This window comes from Physella acuta, unplaced genomic scaffold (genome assembly GCF_028476545.2).
Source record: "Physella acuta isolate Inbredline_101_S28 unplaced genomic scaffold, ASM2847654v3 ptg000504l, whole genome shotgun sequence".
Lineage (NCBI taxonomy): Eukaryota > Metazoa > Mollusca > Gastropoda > Physidae > Physella > Physella acuta.
This window is the reverse complement of record NW_026732023.1, coordinates 154,376-177,246: the sequence shown is the minus strand read 5'-3', so window position 1 is coordinate 177,246 and position 22,871 is coordinate 154,376. Positions and strand designations below refer to the sequence as shown.

General features: G+C 39.3%; 1 protein-coding gene across 1 annotated transcript in view; it reads right to left on the bottom strand.

The window, feature by feature from the left end:
• LOC131944710 (uncharacterized) overlaps positions 1-22,871 on the bottom strand; it is a gene marked incomplete at its 3' end in the record, with an annotated part of 194,523 nt that overhangs the window by 80,707 nt on the left and 90,945 nt on the right. The window contains exon 5 of the mRNA XM_059305501.1: positions 17,452-17,485. The remainder of the gene's footprint in view (positions 1-17,451; positions 17,486-22,871) is intronic.

Genomic DNA, 22,871 nt, shown 5'->3' with positions numbered 1-22,871 from the left:
GACCATTTATCAGGTGTTTGCACATGTGTCAGGTATAAGCCCATGTATCATCTGTTAGCCCATTTGTCAGGTATAAGCCCATGTATGTTCTGTTAGCCCATATGTCAGGTGTTTGACCAGACATGTCACCATCTATCTAGTGTCTGACCGCATGCATGGTATTTGGTCATTACCGCCAATCGCTCTCCATGACATAGCCGTTACGGTAAAAATAAATCTAGTTTTTTAATTTTCTTTTTTTTTAACAAAACAATTTCTTTTTTACATTGGGGAAAAAAACAACAACCTCTGTTCTTGATCGAAGCAAATTTATATAGATAATATACACCAGATATATTACAATAAGATAATTAATTCGAAATTAAACATGTATTATTGAAATAATAAATGGAGAAGAAATTGGATTTTCTTACAATGTCTTAGCTAATTTCGCCGGAGACGGGGACGGCTAATGGAAATGAGGCCGTAGGAAGGGCGTCTAGGAAAGAGATAAAACACAAATTTTCGCCCATTGGAAGAAACAAAATGCTTTGTTTTTTTTTTTAAACAGTGAAATGAAGGGACGTTACTCTGCGGGAATCCAGCGGTCAACTATTTATATATGCATGCATGTAGCATGCACGGTTTGTGTTGTCGTTATTGCATGCGCGTGCGAGAGTGAGTCGAATTATAGAGCGCATTTATATTCCAAGGAAATTTTTTTTTGTTTTTATTTTATTTGGAAATGAGAAGGCATGATAGGACTCGAAGGAGGCTTTCGCACACACGGTTCCAAGTTTTTTTTTTTTTTTATTTTAAAATGTATCCTTTTCAATAATTTTTCAAGCAATTTTCCAACAAGGTTTGCATAAGGCAACAGCGCGGAATAATCTTGTCAGGCTATTTTTTTTTTTTTTTTTTTTGCTGTCGTATGAAATAATTTAATTTGGGCAACATGTGGAGGCATTATGCAGTTGGACATAAATCGCGTTTACAAACTTCGGCCATTTTTTTTTTCTTGGCTTTATTTATTTTCAGTTTGGTTCGTTTTAAAAAAAATATTTGAAAAAAAAAAGTTTTTTTTTGTATTTTTTTTTATTGAGTAGCTTCAACGTCCGGGTTTCTTTGCAGCGTTTTTTTTTTCTTTAAGAATGGAAGAAGAATAGTAGACGGATTATTTTTTTCATGCGTAGAGATATCGGAGTGTCTGTGTGTTGTCTGACATCGGTGCAACAATTGTTGGGATACTTAGTCTGTTTGTTCAGGGCCGGGTTCTGTGCGCGCCGTGCGCACGAGAATGGGTGTGCAAATTTACGGCGCAGATTACGGCAATCTCCATCCTTGTTGACTTATATTTTTGTTGTTTCAAAGAATTAGTCGAAAACCGATTTTTTTTTTTTAGATTAAATTTTAAATTATTGCACTTTAGAGCTAGGTTTGTGGCTTGAAGACGACCTATACAGCTCCTTGGGAAAAAAAGTATTTTTAGAGCTGAGTTCTAGTCAAGTACTCATGAGAATTCTAACTAGATAAAATAAAAATGTATTAGTATTCGGCTAGCTTCTCAACGCTGGTCAAGTGATTACGGTGTTGTGTAACTTAAAGAAACCAGCAAAACAAGAAACGGCAATTAATATGGCAGCAAGTCCCGAAAAAAAAAAGTAGTGCCGTTCAATTTTGGTCAAAAGGATTTTTAAATTTTATTTTGTAAAAGCAAAAACGTAAAGATTTTTAAAAATAATTTCGAGATCTTAATGTTTACTCCCCACCCCCCTTTTCCAACCCCCCTGCCTCTCCCCACTGGAAAAAACAACATGCCCCCTAGTTTTGAACGGAGTCATGACCTTTGTCCTTTGAGGGGCGCCATTGTCCGCAATCATTAAAGATTGGGGGGGGGGGGGGGAGGGCATTGATTTTCGTCTAACGTTACAACATCTGAACCCGACACTGACACGGGGGGGGGGGGGGGGAGGGGCTGGTCTCGGAAAATGTCAAACGATCTGGGTTCGAACCCATGTTGCTTGTGGAACTGTTCAAACTATACTGGTCGAACCGGACGCTGCGTGGTGAAAAATACCGGAGTTCCTGAGTAAAATGATAATGGAATATCCAGATGTATATAAATAAAAATTACACTGAGTTAATTATACTTCATTTGCCTAGTAAAATGTAGAAACAATTATACATAAATAAAAAAATTAATTAGGCGGCCTACGATAAAACTAAAATAAATTATTTTAAATAATTTAAAACGGAAAAATGGATATTAACTTAAGATAGACGTATTATGTAATCATTTCTATTGTATCTTTTTACATGATTTATGCAGTACATAACTATATATATATATATATATATATATATATATATATATATATATATATATATATATATATATATATATATATATATATATATATATAGTAAGTGTCGTGTGTGAGTACCAAGACAGGTACTGCCAGCCAAATGTGCTCTGATCTAGTTAGAAGAGAACGGGTTGATTAAAATGATGAGGCCTACTGATTTATTAACGCCATAATCTGCCACGGTTTTCTCTCTGCGCGGCACCCGTGTGGTCGGGATGGAATTTTTGGAAGAGGGGCGGGGCGAGGCGGGAGGCGGGGCCAGCGTGAGAGAGGAATTCCAATAGTGAGCGGCTGATGCTTCGATACGTCATCAGGGTATCGATAGCGAGGGGCGATGTGTCTTACGGCAGGGCGGAGGGGAGGGGGGGGGGTCGGGTGCCCGGCTTAGCCACTTACTCTGAGTGTACGATCGGCGTGAGTAGGATAGGTCGGCGCGCATGGTCGTACCATGTGACGAATAGGGAGAGGGTGGGGTGGTGGAGGGAGAGGGGGGTGTGTGTGATGATGATAGTGATATCAATAGGAATCATTAGTGTTGGGATGTGGAAAAGGGGGGTGGGTAAATACTGCTTATAAGATCAGCGGAATCGTGGCGATGGTGGTGATGGTTGCGGCGGGATGGTTGTGATGGGTGGTAGGGAGTGATTGATTTATAATTTATGACCCTCAGTGGGGTAGGACGGGGGTTGATATTTGGTTAGCGTAAGGGTTAGATGGCGTTTATTGGCATTTGGGGGTGAGGTGAGGAGATCGGTCGTCGTGACAGTGTTAGTTGGAGTGGGGAATGTTTATTGTATGGTGTGGTAGTTGGGTGGTGATGGCGTCAAGTAATGGGGTACTGGATGGGGTAAGTAATGGGGTACTGTATGGGGTAAGTAATGGGGTACTGTATGGGGTAAGTTATGGGGTACTGGATGGGGTAAGTAATGGGGTACTGTGTGGGGTAAGTAATGGGGTACTGCATGGGGTAAGTAATGGGGTACTGTATGGGGTAAGTAATGGGGTACTGTATGGGGTAAGTTATGGGGTACTGGATGGGGTAAGTAATGGGTACTGTATGGGGTAAGTAATGGGGTACTGTATGGTGTAAGTAATGGGGTACTGGATGGGGTAAGTAATGGGGTACTGGATGGGGTAAGTAATGGGGTACTGGATGGGGTAAGTAATGGGGTACTGTATGGGGTAAGTAATGGGGTACTGTATGGTGTAAGTAATGGGGTACTGTATGGGGTAAGTAATGGGGTACTGTATGGGGTAAGTAATGGGGTACTGGATGGGGTGCTAGTTGGGTCGTGATGGCGTCAAGTAATGGGGTACTGTATGGGGTAAGTAATGGGGCTAGTAGTCACCCTTTTGAACCTAGCAGTATGGGAAGTGGAGTTAGCCTGCTGCTGTGATCTGGACCGAGTATGAAGAGTTACTTCTGTGCATGTTTTTATTTTAATAATCATAACTATTTTACCTTTTATACATCAATTTGATTTAATTGCTTAAAGTTAATCACTTATAATTGTGTGGTATTTTGTTGTTGTTGCTGTTGTTGTTGTCGTTGTTGTTTTTGTTGCCTGTATCGAACAGCTCGTGAAAGGCGACACCAAACACTGCCTGTGCGGGGTTCGGGCCTTTCCGGTACGTGTCGGCGTTTTCCGTATTACGCTTTGCATTTTGCTAGGGATACAAATAATTGCATCACAAATGAAAGTACCGCTTCTCACGCAAGGCTAGCCGGGACATGCAGCAAAATCTGGCTGGTGGTCATAGTTCTAGAATTTTCCATAAGTTTGAGGCCAAGCTCTATCAACACGACCTAGTTTCCAAAAAGTTATCACGGTTAATATTTTACGTCATTAAGCACACTGTGTAATTATTTTTATGAACACTAAAGGTGGAAAAATCAACTAATTAAAATCAAGTTCACAACTTTAGTTGTATTATTACAAAAAATATAGAAGTTTGTTCTGCAGACAAATATGGTTATTTTAATGCCAGTGTATCTTGCTTGCTTAAAGTAGGTACTTCCTATAGTTAATATCTTGTTGGTTCTGAGAAATATCTTTCTGACGATGTCAAAACCACTTATTGTTTGAAATGGTAGTAGGACAACAATAGTCCTTGACTAGACCTAATGTTGTATTTGCTTTCCCTGCTACCATTGCCCTTCAAGTTTATGTGCAAACGCAAAAAAAAAAAAAAAAAAAAACATTGTAGAAATTCGACACACTTTCCTTTCAAAGACTTTTGGACAAGTTTTTTTTTCTCCCCATCCGGACTTGTCAGGGTATTAAACTTGACATCGTATTTGACTTGTCACGTAGCTGTATTTCTGCCGGTGGGTAATAGGGAAAGAGAAATGGTAGGTTGTTCATTAGACCCACAGACAGGGGTAGGCTGGCTCGTGGGGCTTCACTGCCTTCGTGTAGCTGCCCGTCCGTCATCGTATACCTTTTGATTCCACCGCATATCCGGGCGTGTCGTGTCCCCCCCCCCCCCCCCAGTCTTCTCACAACATTCCCCCAAGTTTATTTTTATTTTCCAAACTTTTTTTTCTCCACTTTCCTTTCCCGGAAGTAACAAGCGGCCATATTGGACAGCCTGTCCAATCATTTGTATAGATGTCACGGTGCATGAGTACGTCACGGACTTTGTGCTAGGGCAGATAAGTGGCATAACGTCTTAGGGGCAGATAAGTGGCATAACGTCTTATGGGCAGATAAGTGGCATAACGTCTTATGGGCAGATAAGTGGCATGGCGTCTTAGGGGCAGATAAGTGGCTTAACGTCTTATGGGCAGATAAGTGGCATAACGTCTTATGGGCAGATAAGTGGCATAACGTCTTATGTTCATAACAGTGGCATAACGTCTTATTGGCAGATAAGTGGCATGACGTCTTATGGGCAGATAAGTGGCATAACGTCTTATGGGCAGATACGTGACATAACGTCTTATGGGCAGATAACTGGCATAACGTCTTATGGTCATAACAGTGGCATAATGTCTTATGGGCAGATAAGTGGCATAATGTCTCATGGGCATTAAAGTGGCATAACGTCTTATGGGCATAAATGTGGCATAACGTCTTATGGACAGAAAAGTGGCATAACGTCTTATGGGCAGATAAGTGGCATAACGTCTTATGGGCAGATAAGTGGCATAACGTCTTACGGGCAGATAAGTGGCATAACCTCTTAAGGGCAGATAAGTGGCATAACGTCTTATGGGCAGATAATTGGCATAACGTCTTATGGGCAGATAAGTGACATAACGTCTTATGGGCAGATAAGTGGCATAACGTCTTATGGGCAGATAAGTGGCATATCTTCTTTTGGTCAGAAATTTGGCATAGCGTATTACGGGCAGAATATGTCATGGGCTGGTCAGTAGCAGAACGTCTTTAACTAGAATAAGCTTGTGAGATAAGTTTGTATCAATTTTAGATAATAGGTCTTGGGTGTATTAGATAGGAAATGGACACGAATATCGTACGTACGGGCTTTGTTTAGAAACTGTGGGTATTTAACTGCAGGTCGAGAGCCTAGGATAAAACATGGACCTCTTTCAAGAATTACGAAACGAAAACGTGAAGATTAAAAATTAATGTTTTTAACTATTGTGTGTTGATTGTAATTGAACATTCTGATCTAGCTATTAACCATTTGATAACTTCTAATTAGTAGTGTGGTTTTTTTAATTAATAAACAGCACAGGACAAAACGTTCACATTATTTCTACGGCTGAATGTTTTTGTTTTGAAATATTTTGTTTCATAAATAAAACTTCGCATCCTTTGTGAAACTGTTGCCTCGTTGTGAATGGTGTCAAATATATTATTCACAAGTAATTTTATGTCAAAAATTATAATTTCGAAACAAAAAAAATTAATTAATAATTTTTTTTTCCCGCCGTCAAAGTGAGTGATTTAATGACGTTGGCTGGTGTATAGATCGATGGCTGAAGGATGAGGGGGAAAAAGGCAGGGGCGTACATGTTTAATGTGGACGTCTTTGTTTCATATGGCTCTATGCATGCAGAGAGTGCTTAATTAGGAGGGAATTATTAGGCATATGAACAGCGTTAATGAGACGCGACCTAGTTTTTAAGGTATATCATTGTGTCGATTGTCTTCCCCTGCATAGCCGGCAGTTACGCAAGCATTTAGTCAAAGAATTTTTTTTTACTTTTTTTTTTTTTAAATTCGTTTAAAACTAATTAATCTTTTCATTTAATAAAAAATAACTTTTGTGTGTAAGAAAGCATGTTTTAATACATCAAACTTAGAAAATATTGATGCTCACTAAGAATTATTTTTTTTTTATCTTTTTTTAAATCTAATGATGTCTTTACCAGTGTGTTTTGAAAACATTAAAACAGCGCTATAAATAGTTAAAATCCGCGGAAAACGGTATTAGTCAAGAAGAAAGAGTGGAATAATTTTTTTTTTAACTTGGGTAATACTACCGGAGGGGAATAATTAATATTAACAAACTTTAAATCTAAAGTAAACTTTTGAGACATTTTTTTTTTCATAAGACGTGAGTACCTCGGGGGGTCGGGGGGAAGAGGTGGGGTGGGTGGACTAATCCGGGGGCCACGGATTAGCTTAATGCATGTGCAAGAAATCAAACAAGAAGAAACGAGGTGGGGTTGTTTGCCCGTAGCTTACCTGGCTAATTTCTACCTGGCTAATTTCTACCTCGCTAATTTTCACGTGGTAAGACTTGTTTGTGCATGCGGATGCGAAATTTCGTTTCGGATAATCAACATGCAAGTTGGTGTGCGTGTTTGTTTTTTGTTGTTATTTTTTTTTCAAAATGTCCGACCGGGGTATTTGCTGCGTGGTTGCCATGGTTACATCTTAAGTCCTGGCTGTTTCTGTGATAAACTTTGGAACGGTTTGAGTGTTTAGAGATACGTTTTGATATGGTAAGAGAGTGTTTTTGTCGAAATGGTGGTAACAGTGTCGGTGACCTGTTTTTGTTTTTTTAACTGAATCTCAAGTACGCGGGATTTATGACCAGGCACCGCCCCCTGATGCAGGCGACAGGAAGTGAATCCGTCAGGGTGTCACTGATACGTCCCCTGGCGAATAGCGCCGAATTTTTCTGGAACTGGTCTGTTAGACTTAAGCTACAGACTGGAAAACTGTTACCTAAATAGGTCGGGAAATATTTCTGGAACTGGTTTCTTTAATTTGGGTTAAAAGTCGGAAGAAAAAAAAACATGGTGCAGACGACAAGGATGTCTTTGTGATGAAGCTAAAACAAACATTAAGACCAGCAACTAGGCTGAACTAGTCCAACAACCAGGAGGAGGCCGTGGTACATAGCATCAGCTACAGAATGGTGAGATGGGGTGGGGTTAGGTTATATGGCTGGTCAAGCGACTTAGTTAGCCATTGTCTTTTTTTTTGTTCCTGGTGGAGGGTTCACTCACCCATATGGGGAGGGTTCACTCATCCCTTTAGTAGAGGGTTCACTCACACCCCTGGTAGAGGGAAATCCACTGAAACCTCACGACTCTACTTCAACTACTTTACCCAAAACACAACGTTAGTGTGGAACGTTATATAATGCTATGTGAAAATTACATTACATTGGTGGCCGTGTTGGCTTAACATTACATTGATGGCCAATTCGGGTTAACATTACATTGATGGCCATGTCGGGTTAACATTACATTGATGGCCATGTAGTGTTAACTTTTTACATTCACACACAACTTCGCTCCAATGAGTCCAGTGCCTCAACAGCGCATGAAGAAACACTGGTAAAAGGGAGAGATAAACACGTAGAAAGCCACGAGAGTCAGCTACTCCAGGAGTCAGAGAGTCAGAGTGCTGTTATTATTCTAAAACAAAACACCCTCCCCACAACTACAGCAGGTTCCCAGAAGTTTTCATAATGTCTGAAATTGCCAAGAAAAATACCTAGTTATGCTAAAAAGGCGGTTTGGAAAAACCGTGGCCAGTGGCGGTCAATGTATTTACACTGTCCAGTACACTGGGATGGGGGGGGGGACGTTTTGATGAAGATGGCGGCCACGGGGGTCAGTGTGTAGATCTAGAATCGATCAGATGAGAATTACTGCCGGTCGGCATGGACCCTTGCCGGTTATGAGAAGCCGGCAGATATTAAGGTCGGCCCGGACCTAGTCGGTGATAAGGAGGCCGGGAGGGATATTAAAACGAGATATGTAAATGGGGTTTTCGTTAGGGTTACGGTGGGAGTGGGTGTAGATGGGGGAGTGGGTGAGTTGTGGGGGGGGGGGGGGCGAGAAGACGTAACTGATTGATATAGTTACACTTTATTAATGTGTGGGGGCGGGTGAGGGGGCGAAACATGGGTGTGTTTAGAATTGTATGCTACAAAGTCCATCTCTAATGCAATGTGTAACGTATGTAATCCTAGTACTGTGTCCAGTACCATATATAGTAGAATATGTTGAACCATATGTTTTACTATATGTTGCAGTATTCAGGCCTTACTATATTTAGAATCTCATATATGGAACCTTATGTAGACCCAAATCTAAAACCAGATGTAGTATCTTATGTAGTGCTATAAATAGTACCAAATAGTATCATAAACAGTACATATATAGTACCATACGCAGTACCATATGTTATATCGTTTGTATAAATTACTTACGGGTGTTGTCGTTTATATATATATATATATATATATATATATATATATATATATATATATATATATATATATATATCAACACATAGGGCCTACTTAACATCAGTTTTTAAAGTTAACTTTGACTAAATACATCTCGACCAAGGCCTAACGTAACAACTACATTGCTGAAGGAATAAAGAAAAAAAACGTAACGAGGGTATTGATGAGAAATGAGAAGAAGAAAAAAAAAACCAACTCAAGATGGCGGACGGGCAAGGAGACACTGGCCCTGGCTGAGTTAATCTTTAAGTTGCATGTGCTAGAACAGTGGGAGCTCGGCCTGCTAGTGTGACATGCCGGGGGGGGGAGGTGGGGGTGGGGCAGATTGCATGTGTGTCTTAAGGCCGTTTCTTTTAAGACGTTCCCGGCGAATTATTGAGATAATAGTGGCTTTTTTTTTTTACTTGGTAATTTGACTGCGCGAGGCTTGGGCCCTAACAAGGCGGGCAGTGGCTATGTGGGTGGTTACGTCATCCAGCTCGTGCTACACATCTCAATTAGTCCACTGCTGCACCATGGCCCTCCAACAGCGGAAATTGATAATTTTTTTTTTTGTTCGTGTGCCGGCTAGATTTTTGTTGTAACCGGTGCCGGCTAGCTTGGTATTTTAACATGTTCTGGCTAGTTTTGTTTTAACCGGTGCCGGCTAGATTTTTTATTTAAACCTGTGCCGGCTAGCTTTTTGTTTTAACCGGTGCTGGTTAGATTTTTGTTTTAACCGGTGCCGGCTAGATTTTTTGTTTAAATCGGTGCCGGCTAGATTTATCTTTAAACCGGTGCCGGCTAGATTTATCTTTAAACCGGTGCCGGCTAGATTTTTGTTTTAACCGGTGCCGGCTACCTTGTTGTTTTAACAGCGCATGTCCCGGCAAAAAGTTGCACACGTCACACGTCATCCACGAGTTCTTCTCATAGCTCAAACAGCAAAGTCTATCTCTATTCCCTAATGTTTCATTCCCTAATCTATTTCTAGTCTGACAACTAACCCTCCATTCCCCAATCCCTTCCTAGCTCGACAACTAATACCTCAGTCCCTCCCACCCGCCCCTAGTTGTAAGAAACTAACATGTTTTAAATTAAGAGGTCCATTAAAGACTTAGACCGGGCTGATACGTCTATCTATAGATGAAATAATGTAACTTTTCTTGGTTAAACTTTAGGCTGTATGATACTTCTATCTTTAGATAAACCAACTAGTTAGTAAAATTTACGGCGGTATGATACTTCTCTCTATAGATAAACGAACTAGTTAGTAAAATTTACGGCGGTATGATACTTCTCTCTATAGTTAAACGAACTAGTTTAGTAAAACTTAAGGCGATATCATACCACTAATTGTGTTATCACATTTAGACTGCACGTTGATTTCTCGCCTCAGCCTAACTAAACCCTAGTCTAATCACTATCCTCTATTAATTATAGCAAATATCATCAAGACGCTGGTCAGCATGTTGTCCGAATGGTATTCTTAAAAAGACAAAAAACAAGGTAGCCAAAATACCCGGTTTAAAATATATCCATTGACCAACAAGAAAACACGATTGTTGTGATTATTGCCGAGTGTAACTCGCGATGGAAATAACATTTTACTAAACATCGTAAAGAGAACTTAAGCCGAAGACGTTTCTAGATCTAGGTCAAGGCGATGCTTGTTAATAAATGTGTTGCGTAATTTTTTTAAAATAATTAAAAACGGCAAAAAAAATATTTTTTTTTTTTCGAACAGCGCACTTGAATTGTTGTTATATGTGTTTCTTGTTTTGAAATTTGAAATGTCTAAAATTTCTAGCTTTTTTGTTCCCGCGTTTCTCCATCAATATTGTGTTGATTTTGTTTTTAACATAAAAAAGTACAGGACTTAAAGTTTTGTTTAGAAAATGTCTATTTCGGTGAGAATTATCTGTAAATTTATATTTTTAACAAGTGAAATTAAAATTAGAAATTGTTTTTTTTTCCGTTGCAATGTTAAGAGATCAAAAAATAGAAATTCATGTCTTTATTTTTATTAAATATTTCTTAATAATCTCAAATATCCTGATTGTCAAATACGAGGGGGATTGTAGGCTATTTAATCCAGTTACACACTCGTAGTTACAATAGCCGATTTTTGTTTAAAAAATAACGTAACAAAAAGAATTTATAAAAATTCTACAAAGATCGCTTGACATAAAGGTTAAGACCTTTTTAAAAGAACGATAACGAAAACAAAATATATTTTGTTTTGTGTTAACACATGTTATACGAAAGTGATCCGCATTTTCAATGTCACCAGAGATTTTATATCTGCATGATAGATTTTTTTTTTAAAACAGAGACAACAGCATATCCCAAAATATATTTTCCCAAACTTTTATGTAAATGAGGGTGAAACAGAAACCATACCTTGCGTTGTACGGCTTTGTAGCATGCGTATTTCCGGTGGCAAGATGGCTTCCAGTGTATCGTCTGCCAGTCTTGTACGAGATCGGAAGTCAGTACTTCACCGGCGAGTATGTATTGACCAGATTTTTTCCCCGCATCATTAAAATCCTGCCTATTCAAGGCCGTGCCTAGTTGTCACTCAGCGTCCAATTTCATTTTACGACCAATTTTTTGGACAAAAGTCTTTGACAACAGTCAATTAAAGAGATAATTTGAGGACAGGCTATTTGACAGTCACAAGACAGCCCGTCTAGAAATAGCATTTTAGCCGCAGATAATTGAACAGTGATACAAAAAAAAAAAATAGAATTTACATCGTCATTTCATCATAGCAAAGGATTTTTTTATTACTATTACTATTATTATTAATTTTATTATCAGCTATTATTATTATTCTTATTGGTTTTCTTGTTTTTTTTTATTATAATTAAGTAAATGGATTAATTAACAATATTTTGATTATGATTGTAATTTTATCATAATTATTGAGATGGTAGGTATAATAGTAGACGTGGCAGCAGACACAATAGTAGAAGCAGTTTTAGACAGCTGATCAAGTAGTGAGATGAGCAACCAAGAACAGATGTACATTTTGCATCTAATGCCGACACAAGCATGTACACAATAAACACGAGTTAGTACACATTCAAGACAAGATAGAAGTTTGTAAAAATTCAACCTACATTGATAGGAATCTGCACGCATTCAAGATACACTGACATGAATCTGTACACATTCAAGACACACTGATATGAATCTGTACACATTCAAGACCCACTAATACGAATCTGTACACAATCAAGACACACTGACATGAATCCGTACACATTTAAAATACACAGATGTGAGCGTGTACACGCACCAGATACAGTGACCTGATCATGGTTCACGGCCCAGTTACGGCGATGGAGGTTTCTAAAGCCGACATACAACCATATTAACCCCGTCACCTTTGATCCCATGTTAAGCCGCTTGAATGTGTACATCAATTACAACTGTGCATTCACATAACTAATAACACACAGACACACAGACACACACACACACACAAATCACTTCTGAAGAACTATCGGGCCCTATACTACGTCTAATTGGAGCTCTTGTAATTCTCCTGTAAAGAAAATAAAAAAGCGAGTAGACTTAAAGGCCAGAGAGTAAATAGAGGAGTTGAAACACGATGGCCAACACTGGGTGTCTTGGTGGCCTCGCTTGTTAGCGGCCCGGCCACCTCCCCCTTGTAATCAAACTTGAAGGCGGCGCTTAGAAATCAATGGCCAATAAAAGGCCGTGATGAGTAAGTTCTGACCAATCAAACTAACCATGAGTAAGTTCCGGGGTGGGTGCGGCGCGCGTCTGTAATCAAAGGATTTGCCGAGGGTCTAAGGTTCACTTTGTAGGATTGACGAGTGGGGGGGAGGGGGGGGGGGGTTCAAGGAGATGGAGGGAGATGTGTGGGGTGGGGGCTAAGTGGTGTGGTGGTGCTGCTGTTGAGGAGGGGGGTAGAATTAACTCCAGCCGATTCTGGAAACATTGATATCAGAACCAAAAATGTTATTTCTATTTTATTTTAAGGTAATTTTTTTTTATTTCTTTTTTTTAACTCGTTCTTGAAAATAAAAACTAATTCAGTTCCCGCATATTATATTCAAAGAATCAGATAGATGCAACACCCTCGCATTGCTTTAGTTGTCTGTTTGTTCTCGCGTTTTTTCTGATTGTCGTATTTATCGGCTTAATGCGCAGGTTGGGATTTGTCTATTTGAGTAGAAACTCGTCTTAAGGGGGATTTCGTTTGAAGTTTGCCGGCAAATGTTGAGCTGAAACTCCGTATCCGGTTTGACGGTTCGAGTTACTTGATGTCATTTTGATTTAACTGTTTGTGAGTGTGTTAGGTGGTTCGTTCCATATGGACAGGGGTGGTGAGGGGGTGTAGGCGTGGCATTGACTGCGGGGTAGGGACGGCGCGTGAAGAGGTTACGGTGAGTTTTCCGGTTCAAGAAAAAGCAAGGGTAGTTTTCGTCATGTAGATGCTTTTGTAGATTGATTTCGTATTAAGAAAGAAGGTATAACAAGTATTTTCTTTTATAAGCAGCTTCAGAACTGTTCACTCCACCAACAATGCCAGCTCCCACCTCTACTACACGTCGATAATGCCAGCACCGTACTCTACCATATACAGACTACGCCATCGCTCACCTCCACCACATACCGACCACGCCATCGTCCACCTCCACCACATACCAACCACGCCATCATCACTTCAACATAAACCAACAGCCCCAACACTCGTGACCGTCTCTAAGAAATCTGATTGGGCCGTCCACCCAGGAGAAAGTCAGACCGACCTTGTAGAGAGAGAAAACTTGATGATCAAAGCTCGCCACATGACAGTGGTTCCCAATCTTATCTTTTGATCCCCCCGCCATCTCCCCCCCTTCCCTCTTCCTCCCTACATGTCTGCAGAGACACGTTAAATCTAATAAGCGGGGTTGTGATTAAAAGAATGATGATTACGTTGGAGGGGGGGGGGGACATGCTGATGTTGATTATGCCGCCATGTTTGTTTGGGGTTAGTCCGTTGCTGTGGGGGCGAGAGGAAATGATGAGGGGGGGGGGGGGGGGATTGATGAAACGCCGGACGATCATCTTCTTCTGATGAGGAGGGGAGGATTATGAGGATTAAGTCACCGATGTAGGGAGTTGATAATTTGAGGTGTCCGTGTGAAGTGGTTGGGGGGGGGGGGGGGGAAATGGGGTGTTTTTTTATTCTTTTGCTGGACACATTGATGTGGATGTGGGGAGGGGGTGGGGTGGTTACGTAAGATATTGTAAGGGGAGGGAAGTTTACGCATAAAGCATGGGAGAGGATTAGGTTTGGAGTTAAGAGATAATCGACTTATTTTGACAGGTTCTGATTGGAAAAAAAAAAGTTTGGACCTGGATTTTTACAAGGGTCACTGTAGGAATTTTTCTCTGAATATTTTAACTCACGCCAACGACGTTTGTACGGTCAGTTTTGTGACTTAAAATAAATTTGATACTATTTTCAATTTTTGGTGCTAGACTGAAATTCTGAATACATCTTGTGTATGGTATCTTTCAGGTATTTTTTCTCCAGGGTTGGAGCACTCTAAACCTCTGGGGTAAGGCCGGAAGGCACTTACATTTTACGGAGAGGGAGGTAGTGGATACTGATTTAAGTATATATTTTCTACCTAAATTATGTATTTATTTCCTATTTCGTCAATGCCCCCACCCCCTCCCACTAAACACGTTGTGTCGTTATGTGTCTACCAGCAGATGTAGAGACCTAATACTGACATGACAGTCTGGTTAGAAAAAAAACACAAGAAGAAATTCAAAACACAAATCTGTTTTTTTTTTTTTTTGGGGTCCAGTGTGGAAATAAGACAAATGAGTCTGGTTTTGAATCCCAGTACGAAATTAAGACATCCGAAGTATAAGTCTGACTTAGGGGCTATTTACACATTTATTTAACCTTGATTCTTATATGAGACCCTAATCACTAACCTGAAATAACCAGTTGTTGTTTTTTAAACGGCCAATGTGGGAAAAAAGGCCTCCGTGCCTACTGTTGTTACTGTTATTGAATAAATTGAATTGAATAAGCCTCTAACAACTTAACATGTATTTTCATAAGATTCTAATGTCTGACACTGCCTGCACTAATAATCCAGCATGTTGTGTGATGATTTGTATGGTTTTTTTAAAATAAATTAGACATGTACACAGAATTCGTCAGTAGCCATTTTGATTCAACTACAGCAGCATATGCTATTTCTGTTTTCCCCACCCGAAAAGAAACGTTGACGAGACAGTTATGTAGACCCGTGTCTACTTACAAAGCTATTTTTCAGATTAATGTATGCGCCGGATAAGCCGCTGTACCCAAACAAGGGGGATAGACCGCGACGTATGCTTTGTTTTTATTGGATGTGTAAAATATGTAAGGCGGGATCTGATTGGCTATTTTCACGAAGAAGAAACCAGTCGTGTTAGGTTTAACACTTGTTGTTGCCTGTTGAGGAAAGAAAACCACCACGGCGGTCTCATTAGCCGGGCCACGTCAAACGGCCATCACTGGGACCACGGGGAATGCCGGGAAATGGACAGTAACGAACTGGACAACGGGGGGAGGGCGGCGCGTGATGTAATGATCACATGACCACGGTTAGTTAAAATTTAGGATGTACGTCACGTGATAACAAACGACGAGCTCTTCGGCGAGGGGTGTTTTTTTTTTTTTTTTTCGGCGAGTGAGGGTGTGGTCCCAATGCCCAATTGCTGCATGCTAATGGCGAGAGACGCTTGACAGATGAGGGCAGACGTGTGGTTACGATGATGATGTTGTATGACAGATGTGGGGGGACATGTAGTTAAGATGATGATGTCGGATGACAGATGGGGGCAGGCAAGTTGTTAGGACGTGAGTACATTTGAGCGAGACACGGGCGGGATAATTGCCAAAAATATATATCTATAACAGGGGCGTTCATTTGTGGGCGGTGGTCATTTGAGGGAGGGGTGTCGATTGGGGGAGTAGTCATTTGTGGGCGGTGGTCATTTTGGGGAGTGGTCATTTGGAGGAGGGGTGTCTATTGGGGGAGTAGTCATTTGTGGGCGGTGGTCATTTGGGGGAGTGGTCATTTGGAGGAGGGGGTGTCAATTAAGGGAGTGGTCATTTATGAACGCTGGTCATTTGGGGGAGTGGTCATTTGTGGGCGGTGGTCATTTGGGGGAGTGGTCATTTGTGGGCGGTGGTAATTTGGGGGACGTGTGTTTATTGGGCAGCGGCGACTTGCTCTGAGAGAAAGATTTCGCAAAAAAAAAATTGTCATCTAAATGACGACCGTGTAAGGATATAGTGTAGTTTTATGGTCAACAATTTCAACTTTTTATCTTAGGTAATTGCTGTTGCCGTTCACTGAAGGGAAGTAATGCGTGATTATACATAAATAAATTGTTAGAAATGTATAGGGAAGGGCCAGTCCAAAAAATAAGAAAGATGATAAAGAAATTTTTATCACGGGTGGATGTTTGATTAGGTGTAGTCGCCATTTTTATGACGCAGTACTCATTAATTAAGTCTGGCTTCAAACGGTGATCAATGACATGGGTTTATTTTTAAAGATCGAACACACAACAATGTTTTTATTTTAGAAGAAAGTAATTATTTAATTTAATATACAACAAAGATACAAACAAGAGATAAGAAAATATTATTTAAAAAATATCTGTTGTTGATGTTTATGATGGTGTTGGTGTACTATGGTGGTTGATGAAGTTAGTATTTGCACTTTCTCGAGTTTGTGTTAAATTGGTTAAAAAAAATTTACACCATAGCTTATTGCAACCGATAACCAAAATAATTTGAAATTTATAGACTAATATTTTGTTGTTTTCTGCTTAATATTCCGGGTCTTTTATGCTTGTAGTATAAGAGTACTATTGCGCCATTTTGTTGTATTACGTATATCAATGTATCACTTTATTGCCCTTGTAATAACACCAGTTATCTACCTTACTTTGATTCAACATTTGATTCAAGATTTTAAAATCAGGAAATTTAAGTGGCGCGCAAAATTATTTATTAAAATGCATCTTTTATTTTCAAATTATAATTTGTTTAAAGCTCAATCTCATAAACAAAAATTAGCTCCAGTTGAAATGCTTACAAATTAAATAGCCAACATACCACGCTCTATGTACATCGATTAAGACAGGATGTTATGTTTTGGTTTTAGTTTTTTGCGTTTGAGGCTAATATTTCAAAACGACCATTTTAAGATAATGTATGAGAATTTAAAGAAAAAAAAACATTGATGCTATTTGTCCATTTATCTTCGATAATTACGGCGATTACATTTATATCATAATAAAAATATAAACTGACCAGTGTCACGTGTTGTGTGTTAACTGACCAGTGTCACGTGATGTGTGTTAATTAACTACAGGTGTTAGTGAATAAAACAAAACTTACCTGTTTAGTGCAGCCAGATGTGCCGTGCCATTACCTGGTAGGTAAAAGAAAATAGAAAACGTTATAACACGGGATTAGGATTAGGGTTAGAAATTAGAGTACAAAGTTGTAACAATGATTAGAACAACTAAAGTTAAGGATCAAATTGTTTTTTTTTTGGGGTTTTTTGGGAACAGACATAATAATTAATTTATTTTTAAATTATTGAGTTTAACTATTTTAGCCAAAACAGCCGGTTAAGATTAAACCCCAATCCTCTCCGATCACTACGTAATTATTTATTCTTGTGTATATTTTAAACTGCGGAGTTATTATGTTTGTTTTATATGCCGAACCGTTTAGAGTTATTGTACTTGGTTTGAGTTCAAACAATGCGCGCATTGTGCATGAGAAGTTATAAGGCGATCATAGGCATTGCTGTTCTTATTTCAACGTTAAATTCAGTACAACTATGCGGCATGCATGATATTATTACAAAGATTATATAATATATTACAACATAATTCTTTAAATTTTGTAAACAATGTATATGACTTATGTAAAAGAATCTCTTTAAATTTGCTAAACAACGTATGCAAAGTATTAAGTTGAGTATGGTTATGTATCGTCAAGCAAGTAAAGTTAGAACATGGAGTTTTTATGAACAATGTTTGATTAGTTTTGAACACGAGAGCTGATGAGATACATGCTTCTCACCTCTCACTTTCATTGTTGCTATTTTTTAACGTTTTTCGCAAAATATAGGCCTATATTTTTTTAGATTAAACTTTTTAATAAATCTAAAAACGAATTATGTCCGCACATAAAGAGCTAAGAATTGTTTAAAGTAACCGCAATAGATGTGTTATTATACCCCGACCAGCGATAAAAAGACAAACAGTTATGTGGTCGCTAATTCTGTATATGGTAAGTAGACTAGGACCTCAATAGATGGCGGGTTGATGTAAAGATACCTGTAGTTGTGTGACCACCTCTGCCACGTGTAAAACACACCTAAACAGGTGGGGGAAACAACACAAGCATGTTGAATGTAAGATCATTTACTTGTGCTATATTTATTATTGTAATTATTTTCAATCAGATTGAAGCGTACTACTAACGCGGTGTTTCGTCCAATATGAATATTGTCGTCAAATTGTCCATGTCGACAATAGGTGATGGACATTTTTTTGACAAGTCGGAGTGACCAATTTAGCGAGTACATTCGTGTGTGGTTATTTGATATTTAAACCGAATGTCCAGAATTTTAACGCAAGGACATTTTCTCGCGAATGAAATATACCGACATAGGACTGGCACGCTAAAGATCCGGATATTTAAGGTCTGGGTAAAATATGTAAGAATTATTTAAAATGTTGGTGAAGTAAAAATTAATGTGACGAATTATTTGTAAACGAAATATGTAGACTTTTTCTCGGTAATGTGTCGACATTTTTCCAAAACACTTAGCATATGGACATTTTTATAGAAAGGCTTATATTACTTATATGGATAATTTAATAATAAAGTAAATATGTGGATATGTTTATGTTGTTATATATATATGTCGTTTTTTCTTGTATAGTAGAGATGAATGCGTTTATGTTATAGTAGATTAGCCATTTTTCTGCTGTAGTAAATATATGGATATTATTCTATTATAGAAGTTTTATGAAGATTGTTCTGTTTCAGCAAATATATAAATATTTTGTTAATTTGATCTAGCGAATGTAAAGCTGGTTTTCTACTAAGTGATGGAATCGTCTATGATCAATTGTTAACGACACGTGGATATAAGAATAAAAGCGAGGAAATAGCAATGATGACAAACATTTTGGTATAGTTTCGTTTGTTTTGGTTTGGGCAACCAAAAAAGTTTCAGCATAAACAATTTTAAATAAAGTTCTGTAATAAAACAAAGGGTTCCCACCACTTTACTAGTCCATTTAAATTTAATGTAGATAGGCTAATTGTTATCACGACATTAAACATGTGGTGTGTGGTGTTGTGCTGAGTGACACCACGACATTAAACATGGGGTGTGTGGTGTTATGCTGAGTGACACCACGACATTAAACATGGGGTGTGTGGTGTTATGCTGAGTGACACCACCACATTAAACATGGGGGTGTGTGGTGTTGTGCTAAGTGACACCACCACATTAAACATGGGGTGTGTGGTGTCATGGTAAGTGACACCACTCTACGAACAATTCGCCACGACGGTAGACTATAAATGAAAACTAATTGTTTAAAAAAAAACATAACTAACAAAGTAAATAATTTCACGTTCGCGAAACAAATGATGAATTAATTTACCCGCATAATACCATCTAGATAATGTTGATAGTCAGAGACTGCATGTGTGTGCTGCTATTAAAAGATAATTTCTTTTTAAAATGAGAAACACACCAGTCGTTCAGGTAATAAAACATGAGTTATAGATTTCAATAAGAACAAAGGGATCGGATTAGGATTAAGTTATGATTCACGCTCAGTGCCCCCAGTACTATAAACGGCTTGTAACTGATACAGTCGATCGTATGGATGTAACACGGGATTTGTGGAGTCATGTGGGCTGATGGTGAAGGTAGACTAGGTGTGTTGTTGCACAGAATGACATGCATCATTGCTGAACAAATCCACATATAAGTCTTGCATCATTGCTGAACAAATCCACATATAAGTCTTGCATCATTGCTGAACAAATCCACATTTAAGTCTTGCATCATTGCTGAACAAATCCACATATAAGTTTTGCATCATTGCTGAACAAATCCACATATAAGTTTTGCATCATTTCTTAGAGTTAGTAGTCATATCCAGCTTGCTTTTTTTTTTATTGAACTTGACTCTATTGTACGTAGTAATGGGTGGAATCTTGCGAACAAAATTTCCCCAAAATCCATATATATATATATATATATATATATATTATATATACATATATATGGATAGTCCATACTATTCGTGTAGCATAAGCCTGTTTATTATCGTCTGTATCCTGTGTGCCAAACTTTTTCAAACTTATTTTATATATATATATGTTACGGTCAAAGCCCGAAGTGCGGCCAAACCCCGGATTGGCCGGCCAATGCGCGGATTGGCCGGCTCTCTTGGCCAAAGCCCGAAGAACTTAGAACTAAGATCGTATTTCGTACATTGGCCGGCCAATGCGCGCACTGGCCGGGACGTACTGGCCAAAGTCCGAAGTACTTAAACTTGACAGCGTATTTTGTACATTGGCCGGCCAATGCGCGCATTGGCCGGGATGTCCCGGCCAATGTTGTATCTAGACTAAGTTGTGATCGCGTTTTAATTATTCTGGGTGCGGTTTCATTGTGAGTAACGTATTGTTTAGCTCTTGTTTGTATAGCATTCTATATGCAATGCGACATAGACCAAGAGAACCGTCAGACCAAGAGACAGACATAACAGATGGCTGTCAAAAGAAAAAAATGTAAATTCATGTTAGTTTCCATATATGGGCTACAACTGTATGTGACAGCCTCCTCCATGATGACGAGGTGAGACAATCATCAAAGAACAAAATCAAAGACAGTCGGCGTCACCGACCACGTGCAACAAGACGGAACGTTCAAAAGAATTTTCCGCGTTCCTAGATGTTTAAAACATGATGATGACATGGATGCAAACAAATGAATCAGCTCATTGGGCTGAGAGTCTCAAATTCATTTAATTTATGAAAAATCGTTCTTTTCATCAAGCAATCCAACAATCACCATACGAAGCCTTGTTTGGATGCAAAGCAAAAGTGGGACTTAGCACTTCAAATCTACCAAGAGAGGCTCTCAATAAAATAGTTACTGAGGAAGATCTTGAGAACATTGAACAAGAAATGGAGGTTGCCATAAATGCAACGACATCCTCAGCTAACACATCTGCTGCCGTGGCGGAACGTCCAGACCAATTGCGTGACAATAATGTGGCCAATAGATTCTGTATAGTTTGTGAAAAACATTGTAGTGCAGCTCATTCTTGTGGATCCTGTGGCAACGATGTGCATGCTATTTGTGGAATACTCAATGAAGCAGACGAAGGGTACGGAGGGAACATTACCTGCAGATTGTGTCACAACAAACAAGACATCATGGAACACAGGTCAGCAGCTCATACTGGCTTGCAAAATCAAGGTGCTAAGATGCTTAAAACATCAAATACAAAATTTAAAGATGGTGAAGTGGGTGACAATGTACGCATCCGTGTTCCAGATGTTGACAGAGGTCGCGGTGATCCCCGAAGCGTGATTGCAGTTGTCATGAGCGTCGAGGGCGGTTTCTACAAATTAGGAACGGAACATGGTGTTCTAAAACAACTGTATGCTAGAAGTGAGTTTTCAATTCTTCACGAAAAACTGCTCTTATTGTCGTCAGTTGGCACTGAGGAAAAATCACTACGAACCATCGCATCTTCATCGCATCTTCACAATCATTGACTGGGGGCCAAGGCTACACTCGCTGCAATTGCACAACCAAGTGTACAACAAATCGCTGCAAGTGTAAAAATGACAAGCTGCTATGTAATTCTAAATGCCATAAAAGTTCAACTTGTTGTAACAAATGATAATATTGATTGATTGAGACTATAGTACAATAAAAAATTTGAATGTTTCTGTCATTTACTTTAATTAATAATCAATAAAGACTTAATTTCATGATCCTACCGGCATAAAAAAAAACAAAATCTGCTCATGATCTTCTAATTAAGACTTTGGCCGGTCCACCATGGCCAGTCCGCGGACTGGCCGGGACTGGCCGGCCAAAGGCCGAAATCAAGAGCTATTTCAGACTTTGGCCGGTCCACAATGGCCAGTCTGCGGATTGGCCGGCCAAAGGCCGAAATGAAGCAAAGTTTCGGACTTTGACCGACCTATGGGAGGCGATATTGGCCAATGCGCGGATTGGCCGGCCAATCCTAGCATTGGCCGACTTCGGGCTTTGACCGTAACATATATAATGTCAAAGCACGCTTTCCAAAGTAGTTCTATTAATTCTAGTGCATTATTACATGTGAAGAATATTATTTTTTCGGTTCCTTAATGTGTGTATTCGTGTAGGCCTACATCAGGGGTCTCCAAACTACGGCCCGCGGGCCGGATGCGGCCCGCGAGGTCCTCTCATCCGGCCCGCGGAGATCTTTTTGTCCACGGAAAAAACGTTGGTTGGTGATGGCTGAGGAACTTTGCCCAGAAAAATCAAAGACATGCCTGGAAGAAACTGGCCCCCGAACTGAAATTTGATAGTTAATGCGGCCCTCGGACTGAAAAGTTTGGAGACCCCTGGTGTACATGTTGGATATTTAATAAAATATTTTTAAAAATATTTTTTAAAAAAAAGACAATAAAATTTTATGTAAGTCAAGTGCGAGGTAGAGCAATCCTATGTACAATTTCTTCCCCTTTGTTTAGCTATTATCTCCATA